The sequence below is a fragment of the Sus scrofa genome, chromosome 6 (genome assembly GCF_000003025.6).
Source record: "Sus scrofa isolate TJ Tabasco breed Duroc chromosome 6, Sscrofa11.1, whole genome shotgun sequence".
In the NCBI taxonomy this organism is placed as follows: domain Eukaryota; kingdom Metazoa; phylum Chordata; class Mammalia; order Artiodactyla; family Suidae; genus Sus; species Sus scrofa.
In genome coordinates, this window is record NC_010448.4 from 147,447,996 (window position 1) to 147,461,512 (window position 13,517).

At 40.6% G+C, this 13,517-nt stretch overlaps 1 protein-coding gene across 10 annotated transcripts in view; it reads left to right on the forward strand.

The window, feature by feature from the left end:
* The window catches only part of JAK1 (Janus kinase 1), a 246,901-nt gene that overhangs the window by 127,708 nt on the left and 105,676 nt on the right, over positions 1-13,517 (forward strand). The window contains exon 1 of one of the 10 annotated variants that reach the window (XM_021093537.1): positions 1,795-1,812. The gene's annotated coding sequence lies outside the window, so the exon portion shown is untranslated. 10 annotated transcript variants of the gene reach the window in all.

The window sequence follows — 13,517 nt, forward strand, 5'->3', positions numbered from 1 at the left end:
ACAAATCCGACTGGGAACCATGAGGTTGCGGGTTCGGTCCCTGCTCTTGCTCAGCAGGTTAAGGGTCCGGTGTTGCTGTGAGCTGTGGTGTAGGTTGCAGACGTGGCTCGGATCCCGTGTTGCTGTGGCTCTGGCGTAGGCCGGTGGCTACAGCTCTGATTAGACCCCTAGCCTGGGAACCTCCACATGCTGCGGGAGCGGCCCAAGAAATAGCAAAAAGACAAAACAAAAACAAAAACATATGTCTATCATGACGCCTTGAATTGACAGTTAAAAAGTTTGAAAAAAAAATTGTAGTAAAATATGCAACATAAAATTGACCATTTTTAAGTTCAGTAGTGTTGGGTAAATTTACATTATTGTGCAGTGTATTTCCAGGACTCTTTTCATCTTGGAAAACTGAAATTCTATATCTATTAAAAAATGTTCTTCCACTCCATTCTCCCTTCTTCTCAGCATCCCCTCTTCCCAAACTACCATTCTACTTTCTGTGTCTATGAATTTGATTCCTTTAGGTACCTCATTTAAGTGGGAATCTTACAGTATTCTTTTGTGATTGACTTAGTGTCACTTAGTAGTGTTCTCAGGGTTTATTCATGTTGTAGCATGTGTGAGAATTTTCAAAACTAATTAGCATATCAAATTATATACAACATTTTGTTTATCCATTCCATCCATTGATGGATACTTGGGCTATTTACACCTTTTGGTTATTGTGAATAATACTGCTATGAATACAGATGTACAAATATCTCTTTGAGACCCTGGTTTCAATTGTTTGGTGAACTGGCAGTTTTTTACACAACTCTTAAAACAGGTGCAAAACTAAGTTAATCTTTTTCCCTGAAAAGTGCCCTTTATCTTAACCTCCCTCTCATGTCACCTTCACTGGTTACCAAAGCCATGTGTATCCTCAGCCTCATTTTGACTCATCTCTCCTGGATTGTTAGTCACCAATTTTGATAGTTTTGTAGCTCCTAAATACCTTTTAGTCTGATAGCTTCCTTGAGTATAGTTTATTCTCAAGATTCTCTCATATTCTCTATGAATAAAGAATTTCATGGTCAGATATTTGGGAATTGTGTGATGTTGCTTAGTGTATCCTTTTCATAGAGAACCAAAATGTTTTTTTATTTTTTTGTCCTTTTTAGGGCCACACCCGCGGCATATGGAGCTTCCCAGGCTAGGGGTCTAATTGGAGCTGTAGCCTCTGGCCTATGCCAGAGTCACAGCAATGCGGGATCCGAGCCGTGTCTTCCACCTACACTGCAATTCACGGCAATGCCAGGTCCTTAACCCACTGCAGGGATTGAACCTGCAGCCTCCTGGTTCCTAGTTGAATTCGTTAACCACTGAGTTGTGACGGGAACTCCCCAAAATATTATTAACGTCCTAAAGTCTCAAGAAATCTTACAGTAGAGAAACTATTGAATGTTATTCAGTCAGCTGTTTTCCAAATTCATGACCATGGAGTTGCTTTTTTACTTAACACTTACTGATAGGAAATTGAGAAAGAAACACAGTTCTCATCTGTCCTTGCCTTTTCACCCCCAGTCTTTACTTCCTTTCTCTAGATTGCATCTCTGACTTGAGCTATCGCCCAGACCTCTGAAATCGGGATTTAAATCCTTTTTGCCTTATAGATTCATTTGGCAGTCACTTGAAGCCTCCTTCTCTTGGAATAAAAGAACATATGCTATTAAATACATAAGATTACTAATCATTCACCGATTTGTTAGAGAAAAGCTGTCCTCTGGTTCATCTTCAACTGCTTCAGCCTGGAAATGTTACGTGGAAAGACAGTAATGTATGGTAAGAAATAGAATGGGCAGTAGAGTTTGGACAGTCTGTGTGGACAGGTTATTTAACGTTCTCTGTCTCAGTTTACTCATCTGCAGAGCAAATGTAATAATAGTACCTACCTCACAGGGTTTTATGAGGATTAGGTGAATCCTTATATTTAAAGCACTTAGAACAGTGACTGGCATATATAAGAGCCCAATAAATGTTAGTTGCTGTTTCTCCCTCCCTCCACTGCCACCCTCTGTGGTAGCATCATCTTATTGCAAAAGATGATTTATGGTTCCTGCCAAGTTCATTATTCATAGATTTTGCATGCATTTCCATAGTTAATCCTCAGTGAAGGAAAAAAATGCATCTGATAACATTTCCTGTAATTAACTTTTTCGGAGCTCAGTAAGTGGAAAATATAGAACATTTTTTGTTAGTGTAGAATGTTTGCTTTATTTAGCAAACGCTTATTCTCAAAACTTAAACAAAATATTAGAGAAAACACTGGAAGGAAGTGTGGTTATGGGTGAGTGACTGACTTGGAGGATTTTTATTTCACTGAGACTCAAGTAATTTTTTTGAGAGTTTCAGCAGATAAGAGTATGAGTTCCAGTCATAGTCTTGTGACTTTGGGCAAGTGACCTAAATGATGCCTTGCCATTTACTGTATACCATCATTTACTTACTTGTAGAAATGAGGCTGGTTATACCTACTAGGGTTAATTTGAATATTAATGAGATAACATTTACATAAAACAAAGCCTGTGACTGGTGGTTTGTAAATGGTTTCATCTTTTTCCTCCCAACAGAAATAGAATCCTTGTGTAATTGGCTGTTCAGCTCTAATGCTCCTCACTCTGTAGATGGCATATTTCCCTCTTACCAAGGCTTCACTCCAAGCATTTTAAACTTTTTTTTTGTTATTTTGTTTGACATGGGTACTTTATTCACATACTTCAGAAAGCAAACCATTATAACTGGGTACAAATTGAGAAGGCTTGCTCTCATTTTTGTCCCTGTCACCTTCCTTTCCTGGCCCCTTAAATAGCCTGTTTTATTCATTTCCTGTGTCCAGATGCACTTAAAAACAGGGATACATTCTTCACTATTTTTGTACAAAAGTTGGATACTCTATATACTATTCTGCACTTTGCTTTTTTCGCTTTACGGTATATCCTTCTCTCTTATTAGGGCAGATTTTCCTTATTCGTGTTTGTATGTGTACACATACATATGTATTTATTAGAGCTCCAGGGTGTTCTGTTGTGTGGATGTACCATGGTTTACTTAACCAGTCTTCATATTCATGGACATTTGATTTGTTTCCATGCTTTGGCTGTTGCAAACTGTACTTTGTATAATCAGTAATCATTTGGACAGGATTGAGTAAATTCCCAATGTTGTTAGGTTAAAATATAAGTGCACTTATAATTTTTTAAAGTCCTTTTTTATCAGTATTGTAAGTTGCTTTCTAGTGGGTTTTTGTACCATTTCGCATACATTGGCATGTATTTTTCTGCACTGCAGACTGCTCTCAAACCACCGTCAATACCTTTTTTTGAGCTGCTGTCCTGTCCGTGTGGAGGGAGTTGTACAGGTGAAGGCCATCTCTTCTCATGTTTCCTAAGTGGTAGGGGGCTGTTCAAGTTTGCTATTTTCCGTCCTGAGTAGTAGGACACAGAGTTATACTGTGATGTGAGACTAGGCATTCTGCCCATCCTTATCTCCTCTTGTTCCTGTTTAGGGATCTGAGGTTGGAGTGGCCTGTTGTACTGTGTGCCTGAGGCACCAAGTAGGCCTGGAGGACAGTCAGTTGCTCTGTACATAAAATATTATTGGCTGCTGTCTGCTCTCTCCCTTTCTTGGAAGTTATTTATTTTTAAGAAATTATATTCATTGTTTTTTTTTTGCAGAAGTTATACTTATTTATGGAAGATTTAAAATCCAGAGGAAAGAATGAAAACCACTTGGAATCCCATGACCATAATCAATATTTTGATGAATATCCTGTCAGTCTTATGTGAACAGGCCCAACATGAATTGTGTTTATATACTGCCTGGTATTTAATAAACTTTCCATCATTTATTAGTGAATCATGAATATTGTGCCGTCTTCCAATAATTACATACATATGTGCACACAATGTGTATATGTTATTATTTTCAGTGTAGAATTCTATCAGATGGCTTCACTGTGATTCAGTGTTCCTGGATGAATATTTAAAGTTGTTTTGTTAGTCATTTTATTTTTCTTTCTTTCTTTTTTTTTTTTTTAAGGCTGCACCTGCGGCATATGGAGGTTCCCAGGCTAGGGGTCAAATTGGAAGTGCAGCTGCCAGCCTACGCCACAGGCACAGCAATGTGGGATCCGAGCCACATCTGCCACCTATACCAGAGCACACAGCAACACTGGATCTTCAACCCACTGGGCAAGGCCAGGGATCAAACCTGAGTCCTCATGGATCCTAGTCAGGTTCCTTACAGCTGAGCCATGACGGGAACTCCATATTTGATATTTTAAAATGCACCATTTATTTTAGTATATGGTGCAAGATGAATGCCGACTTTTTCTTTCTTTCATTTTTTTTTTTTTTTTTTTTTTTTGGTCTTTTTGCCATTCCTTGGGCCGCTCCTGTGGTATATGGAGGTTCTCAGGCCAGGGGTTGAATCGGAGCTGTAGCCACCAGCCTATGCCAGAACCACAGCAATGCGGGATCTGAGCCGCGTCTGCAACCCACACCACAGCTCATGGCAATGCCGGATACTTAACCAACTGAGCAAGGGCAGGGATCGAACCCACAACCTCATGGTTCCTAGTCAGATTCACTAACCACTGATCCATGACGGGAACTCCATCACGATGATATTCTTCATTTGATTTTTTAAAACATTAAGACCTTTACTTTGAACAAGAAAATGGCATAAGCATCTGAACGTTTGCCCCATGGTATGTTCTTCCTTCATCCTGATCCAGCCCCGAGATACCATTTTAAGAGGAAAAAAATATATTGGATTTGGTTAATAATATTATTTGTTATTACCTGACATGACATTGATATCTAGCTTAATGTCTAAGAAACGTATTCAGATAGAGCATGCTAAACAGTTACATTTTGGGAAATGAAACTTTCATTTGGGTTACATTTGATTCTGGGTACTAACAAAGAACCACTGTTCTTCATTAATTAAACAAGTCGAATGTGCCTTGTCCACACTTCTACAGTTCCTTCCACGTAAACATCAGTTTCTTTGTTCCTTTCACTGAAAAATATGCTGATGAAATAGTCTTGCAAAGGGAAGATAACCTAGCTTTGAGTCTACAATAAACATGCAAAACATTAACAATAGTAAGTAATTAATTTTCTGTTCAGCTATGTTTAGGACCTTTGCGAGTAGTATTTTAGTTCTAGAGAGCATCACTATGCTGCCAGTGCCAACAGTTTCATGAATTTCCTTGAGCATCAAAATGGTCCATCCTATTCTTCAGCAGACAGCTGGAAAAAAAGGACATAGTTCTTTTCATCCAGGATGAAGTTGTGATAAATTCCTTCAGGAAGTGTTAGCATGTCTTCTTTCTCTATGAAAATCATGTCCTCTTGTTCTCTTTATCTCTTCTATCCAAATATCTGTTATCATCTCAGATATGTCAAATTTTATTATTCAAATGTTCCTCGTAAAACATCTTTATCTTTTCTTTTAATCTGGTAGTTTATCTTTGCATATAGTTATTATGTGCATCCAGAAATAGTTTCTTTTTGGACTTTATCTTATTCTGGATCATTCTCATATTTGTCTGCAACCTGTTGCCAGTAAAAGACACCAAGCTGATGCAGTGGTTCAGGCTGACTGGACTTCAATTGATGCAACTTCTGCTGGTCCATGTGCCACATCTCCACCATCTTCCTGGCCTCGCTTGGAGGAGGGCCTACTAATCCTGGGGTGGGGTGGGGAGCACTAATGGAACACGGCCGACCTACGGCTCCTCATTTGGTCTTCAGATTCAGACATTGTCACCAAACTTAGAGAGTCAGTGCCTGGATTCATCTTGGGGATCTGATAGTCGTTGACTTTTGAGACCATAATCAAGTCATATCATGTCTCTCAGCATTGATTTCTTCATCTGTAAAATAAAGCTCCTTTGTTTGAATGTAATATCCAGCTCTGAGGTCTTATTTCCAGCCCCAGTTTCTCAGGTAGGAGGAGCATAGGACTCTGAAAGCCTAGTTTTTTGTTTGTTTTTGCATTCCAGTCAAGAGAAATTTGAAATAAACTGTTGACTTTTTTTGTCCCTAAAATACAAATGATCTTTATCTTACCTTTTATATCTGATTATTAAGAGAGTAATAAGCAGATAGGCCTCAATGAAAGCCCCAAATGGAAAAACTTCCAGTAATATTGTAGTCTATATTTTAAAGTGCTTCCATAGAGTTAAGGAATGGTTTCCTTTTTTTGAAATGTGGATGCAAGTTACAGTAAGTTCTCGAGTCTTTGGAACTCTTAGGGATGATTCATTTTGGGATAACCAGGTTTTCTAGATTGGTGAGAATTTATTGGTATAATCATCATATTTTAAGAACTTTGATGAAAAAGTTTGAAAATATATATGTGCTATATCCCTTTGCACTGACGTAACTGAATATAATTTCTTTGTTAATCAGGTTCAGTTAAGAACATAAATTGTTACACTAAGCGTGGTGCTTATAGGGACAGAGCATGGCTTAAAGTAGAAAGATCTGGGTTTAAATTTAATTTTTGTCAGTTATTGATTCTGTTGCCTTTAAACAGCAAATCCCTCTTAACCTCACTTTCCTAATTTTGTAAGAAATTGAAAAACATGGCATAAAACATATCTTCCATAAATAATGGCTCTCAGGATTTTTGTGATAGGGATGTCTTCTAAGGGTCTATTGAGTTATGTACATACACAGCACACACACAGTGTATTTCATACTAGCTTTGGACTAGAATTCTTATTATGCTTTCTAAATTGTTTTCTGTCACCTTCCCTGTTTGCACATCTTGAAGTGATCAGTGTGACTATATGGCCTCTTTACAGAATTTACAGACTGCTTGTCATCTAGTCACTCGTATTTCATATAGCTCTAAGTGAAAAGGCCTGGTGACATGTAATGTTCATAAATATTTGTGTGTAATTTCTGCAGCATTTCTTTTTGTCGAACTCATATTTTGTGTGTTCCCAAACAATGAAGCTTAGCACCATTAAAGCATGAAGAGTATACTTACATACTGGTTTTTATTTAGAAAGGCATAGTATTGAGCCACCCAGTAGGAAGACAAATAGCCTAAGTTGTTTTTCTTTTATTTCCTGTCCCCTTTTATTGACTTGTGTGGCGTTCATACAGTAGTGGTACAATACGTCTGAGTTCCAGAGTACAGGTTGAAACTATGTGGTTTTCTGTGAGCTTTTGTTTAAAGCCTCCTGTGGGGATTAGATTCCTGACCTTGGCTTTATAGATTACACATCTCCTAGGTGCCCTGCCCATCCCTGTGTGTTGGATGGTGTTATACCCCGTTAAAGATGAGAAAAACAAGATTTGGAGAAATTAACTATCTTATACATTTTATATGTAAGTATGTAGGTAACTCTTGTCTGACTTCAAAGCTCATGCATTTTTTTTTTTTTAACCACTAAACCATGCAGTATGTTACCTTCAAATTCGTAACAAAACTTCTGTAAACTCTGAGGCCCTTGTGAACTTGGGGTGCAGTATATATTTGTACTTATTTCCTTGTCCTATGTAGTGAGCAGTAAGCTGCTATCTGCTGTACCCAACTGCATGGTCACCCATAGTGTGTGCTGTGCTTGTATGTATACATTCATGCAGAGATCTATTGCTCCCAGAATCATCTGGCATCCTCCTGCTTCTGGTAACGTGGGTGGTTGGGAGCCAGAGGAGTGAGCCATGGAACAAGGATATCTTTGGGGCAAAATATGTTAGCACCTTTCAGGTAGTGCTCTGTACACATGGGAGCCAACAGAGTCCTTATAAAAAGAATGCTATCTGGATCCTTAGCTTAGTTCAATTAATTTCTTTAATTATTAAATATTAAGTTCATTATAACATTAAATAAGAATGCCACAGTGGAGTTCCCATCGTGGTGCAACGGAAATGAATCCAGCTACAAACCATGAAGTTGTGGGTTCTATCCCTGGCCTTGCCCAGTGGGGTTAAGGATCCAGCGTTGCTGGGAGCTGTGGTGTAGGTCACAGACACGGCTTGGATCCGGTGTTGCTCTGGCTGTGGTGTAGGCCAGCAGCTGTGGCTCTGATTAGACCCCTAGCCTGGGAACCTCCATGTGCTGCGGGTGCAGCCCTAAAAAGACAGGAGAAAAAGAAAGAAAGAATGCCACAGGAGGGCAAATGTCCATGCTTTTGTTCTGGAGTGCCGGGAAGCATGTCCCGAGACAGTGCGGTTCTGCCATCTACCTCTGCTCCGTCACGTCCTTGTGTAGACCTAAAATATCAAGAAAAAAGATTTCATGAGGAAGCATTAGTTTTTCAGTTTCTTTTGCAGTGAACTCTTAATTTTAGCTGAGAAACCTGAAAGTATATGGTCTGGGGTTGAGAAAGAGTTTACTACTAGTTTCATTTAGAACTAATACTTTTTCAGACTTTATTAGTGGTTCTGGTGTTGAGAGAAGTAGAGAAGATCAGTAGTTCTGATGCTGAGAGAAGCAGAGTAGTAAAATCAAGCTGAAACCTGGCCATAAGCCCAAAGTAATCAGATCATCTGTGTGCCTTCATATAAAGCTGTTTGATGGTCTTGATCCAGGCCTTCACTTGGTTCATGTAATAACATGGAATCAAGGGTTCAAACAAGTACAAGTGCTTCATTAAGTTTTTCTAACTAGGCTTCGTTTATAGGCCAGAGAAAGATTGTGTTGCTATCCCCATTACTGACTGAGCCAATAATTGAAAAGAGCCTTTCTGTTTTTGATGGAAAAACATGTAAAGTCACATCGTGCATCTCAACTTTATGATTAAAGTTGTTCTTTACTAAAGGGCCATTTCTGTGTCTTTGTATCATTGAACTTGAATTTTAAAAATTGAAATAATTGTAGATTGACAGGGAGTTGCAGATTTAGTACAGAGAGAGGCCATGTTGTTTAGTTGAATTTTAACGTAAGTGATAATACTTTTCTTGTTAATTTTTAACAGTTTTAGGCTTATGGAGAAACTTTTCTAAGGTGAAAGGTGCTCAGTGTTTGGTCTCTGACACTTTTGAAATTTTCTGAATAACTTGAGGTATAAATATAATGTTGGCTGACGTCCAGATGGTGCTGGTCAGGACTCTGTCAGAAGCATGAAGTGGTTCCCTGGAAGCCAGAAGCACCATTAGAAGGAGAAAAATAATGTGGGGTTCTCCGGTAACTACACCTTGAGCCTCTTGAACCTTTAAACTTCTTGTCGGTGCTTGGGATTTTCCAGACACTCGTAGTAGTCCTGGAGCTACAGTTGTCAAAGTAACACGTGATGTCTGGGAGCCAGCTTGGCAGCTTGTAAGCTCCCCAAATAGCCAAGGGTTGCTCAGCCTTCACCAGGTCCTGCAAACCAGACTGTGGGTAAGGAGGATCAGCCCCCAACAGGTAGTTGACACCCCACCCCCCACCTTTTAAAGATAGTCTTTTGAAGGATTTTCTGTAAAAGGCCTGAGCTTCTTTAGGCACTTGGGATGACTTTAAACTGCACAGGTTTGCATTCTTATTCATACCTATTTGATTTAACTATATGAAATTGCTATTCTTGTAGGTTAGAAAAATGGTCAAATGTTGGAAGTTTCATACAGTCCAACCTAATGTTTTGTGCTGTCACACTGAGAATTCTTTTGGATGTGGAAATAACATGTTTTCATGGAAACATTGGCTCTACCTCTTTATGGAGGAAATAGGGCACTTACTGTTGATAAGAAGATTAACTTTGTCCTCTTAACAATCACAAGGTAGGTCCTAGTATTTTCCCTCATTTTAAGATCATATCCAATATCCAGTCACTTGTGCTGGAGCATGGTAGAGGATAGTGTGAGAAAAAGAAGTATATATGTATGTATGACTGGGTCTCTTTGCTGTGCAGTAGAGGTTGAGAGAACACTGTAGATCAACTATAATGGAAAAAATAAAAATCATTAAAAAAAATCATCTACTGAGGGGTGGAGCCGGATTCATACTCAGGCAGTTTGGTATGAAGTTGTACTGCTTCTCAGCACTTCTTTTTGGCCCCACCTCCCCAGACATACTTGTGAAAGTCCTGGGTGTTTGGGCACCTGACAGGCAAGTACCTGGGTGCCTCTTTGACTTCCTGGCAATACAAGACTTAACAAGGATACTCTTGCAGTCTTTAGGCCCCTGGAGTTGAGGGTAAGCATAGACAAGAGACTTGTGGGTCTAATAATGCAGGTGTAGAATGGTTACTGTCTTAGAAGAGGAGGGTAAATGTTTAATAAAGTTCATTACAGCCTTGAAATCCCGTGCTTCCCTAATAAAACCCCTGTCTCTCGCTCTATGTTGCTTAACGTCTTTGATTTTAAGCATGGAAGGAAAAGATGTGACTCAGCCCACGAGAGAGTTCAATTTAGGAATTGCTCATTGGTCTCTTCCTTGCTGTGTCCCCTATTGATATGGGTGCAGAAATAAGGCTGGGGGCTAGGAGACCAGGCCCCATGGGAGCTGTGTGAAGTGGGGAGGGGAGGGGTGTGTCCTTGGGCCATCTTTTTTTCTGGGGCAGCTGTCCCAGTTGTTGAGACACACACCTGTTCTACTCGCTCTGTTCTAGGACAGTCCTACTGGATCCTGTCAAGTGACACTCCGACCTTTCCTGAGTTATTGGTACACAAGTTATGGCCCTGACATCTATTGGACAAAATTGTAAAGGCTCATACAGTGGTTTTCAGGGACTTTCCTTCTTCTCCCTTAGCTCATCAGAGATGGTTGTAGGCAATTCGGTCACCAGCATCTAAGGTATTCTGTTACGGCAAGAGAGGCTGGACAGTGAGTGACTGGGACCCGGATGACTTCCCTTTCAGTCTGAGTAGGGGAGAGAGCCCAGTTGTTGGAGATTTGGTTTAAAATGGATTATGATCAGTCGTCTTTATTTCATTCTCTGATGGGCAGAGGAAGGAAAAGATCATAAATCTGTTTTGTGAGTATTTGTATTTTTCAACACCTTCCAAGTCTGGTGTTTTAGTTTGTTCACAGTGGTTATGAGATTGAAAACTAGTTTAATTTGTCTGGTGGTGTCTTCCCTCCAGATGTCAACTGCATCTGCCTTCTCATCCCCATTTCTAGAAGGCAGTCCGGAGAGAAGAAACGTCCTCAGTCCTGTTGAAGGGGGAATAAGGAAGGAACAGGTGCACATCCCCATGGCCAGGATCTGATTGGTCCTCAAGTTGGTTTTCATAAATTGATCACGACTCTTCCTTGTGAAATGCCATGGCCTTGGGGACTTTGGATGGTACTGCTCTGGACATTTCATTCATCTATTGCATGCCTACTGTGTTCTAAGCATTGACTGAGAAATAAGAATGAATAAAACACAGTCTTAGCCCCTAGTGTGGTGCGGAGGGTGAAATTTACATGCAAAAAGCAAGCAAAGGTTGTAATTAACATGTTGAACAAAGTAAGGTGGGGGCTCAGAGAATGGAGTGACTACTTTTGTGAGGAAGTCAGGAAGACTTCACAGAGCAGGGGAGGCATTTGAGCTGGACCTTTAGAGAAGGAACCAGGTTTCTTCTGGTCCAAGTGATGGGAAAACTTTCAGAAAACTCTCAGGAGGACAGAGGGGAACTCATGGGGGTCCATGGCCAGAGGTCCCTACCCCTCTTGTTTTGTGACCAGAATGCCAGGCTCTCCCTTTACTGTTTTTTTCTTCGTTGTTCCATGGATTCATCATCATGAGTCACTGCAGCTTCTCTTTGCGGTGACGCCAGGTACTGCTGATGAGAAACCCCAGCTCTTTACTGCCTGGTATCCCTGGTTGTGGCTGTCTCCACCCTTTGCTTTCCTCTTCTCAAAAACATCATCATAAGTTTTGCATTTGTGTCATTTATTGAGCAGATTTTTTTAGGACCAGACCAGAGGACATTTGAGCAGTGCCTCTGTAGATGCCACTGAAACCCTTCCTCACTGATGTCAATTGGTGACCAGGAACAGAGGCTGCTTTTGGTCCTTTCCCATTTTTCAGTATGTTTTCTGGCTTCCTAAGATACTCTGTCCTTCCTGGGTTTTGGTCAGTGTTTTTTCTTTCTTCTCGTTTAGGGCTCCTAATAGTATCTGGGTCACTTTCTGCCAGCTCCCTAATTTCAGAGGTGGGCCAGAGTTAGGCTCTTGGCTGTGTCTTCTTAGTGTGTTTGTATTACTTGAGAGTGTTATCTGTATTTATATAGTAATTGTACACTCTGGTGCCTGAAAATTCTAAAGACCAGATTTAAATGATTCAAAGTTAGTCACTTCAGTATGAAACAACGTGAGTCTAAAGGGAAAGCAAGGATTCTTTGAAAGCAAAAACTTTAACTTAGAGCTGCATGTTTGATGAAGCAAATAGTTTGATTTTGTGGTGCTAGAATTGCACTGTTGTCTCCCTCTACTCTCCATCCTGCTGGGTTGTCGGAGCTGTATGGATGCTTTCAGGTGAGTTCTGGCACCATAATCTTGTGGAGAGTCACTGCGATAGAGCAGCTTGAGGAGGAGGAAGGGCATCCAGTCTGTCCTTTGAATTTCTTTTGAAGAGTGAGCTTCAGTCAGCATGTTGCCTGTACGTATCATGAGGGGGGCTACAGGCGGGAGGTACTTGATGCCCTGGGGCATCATGGAGACATACGTGAAAGGCCTTCTGGAATTCAGCTTTTACATCAGAAGTTTATTTTACTTCCCCTGGAAACGTGCAGGAGTGGGCTATGTCTCTCTTTTACAAAGATTGCTTAGGGGCCGAGAGATGTTCCACATCCCAGTACTTTTGTCGAGCTGGAGATTGGTGGGATTTGCTGTCTGGATGGTGGCCATTGTTATTAAAAATAGCTTCTTGAGGGAGTTCCCGTTGTGGTTCAGCAGCAATGAACCTGACTAGTGTCCATGAGGATGTGGGTTCGACCCTGGCCTCACTCAGTAGGTTAAGGATCCGGCGTTGCTGTGAACTGTCGTGTAGATCACAGACGCGGCTCAGGTCTGGTGTTGCTGTGGCTGTGGTGTAGGCTGGCAGCTGTAGCTCCAGTTTGACTCCTAGCTTGGGAACTTCCATGTGCCGCACTTGTGGCCCTAAAAAGCAAGCAAGCAAACACCCCCTCCCACAGCTTTTTAAGTCTGAAAATCTAGGAATTTAGAAGTTCAAAGCAGAGGGGTGGGAGTCCTAAGTTCTCCCTCTTCCCAGGCAAGGGAAATGCTTTCCTAGCTATGGAACGCCGTAAAACTGAACTTCTCTGCCCCTGGGTTTACCTGTCTGTAAAATGGGGATTAATAGTGGTACCCTCCTTATGGGATGGTTCAGGATTAAATGAGTTCATATAGGTAAAAGGCTTGGCCTGATGCCTGTATATGTAGCTCACACTGATGCAATGTTTTCTTATCTTTATTTATTTTCCTCATGATTATTCTTTGTTATTTGGGATTTCTCTGAGGTTCTGTACTCATTTAGAAAACACAACTCTTTCTGTGGCTTTAGGCTCCATCAGCAGTGGCTTAAGAATTCTTACTAGGAGGAAGAAACTTTCGTTTGG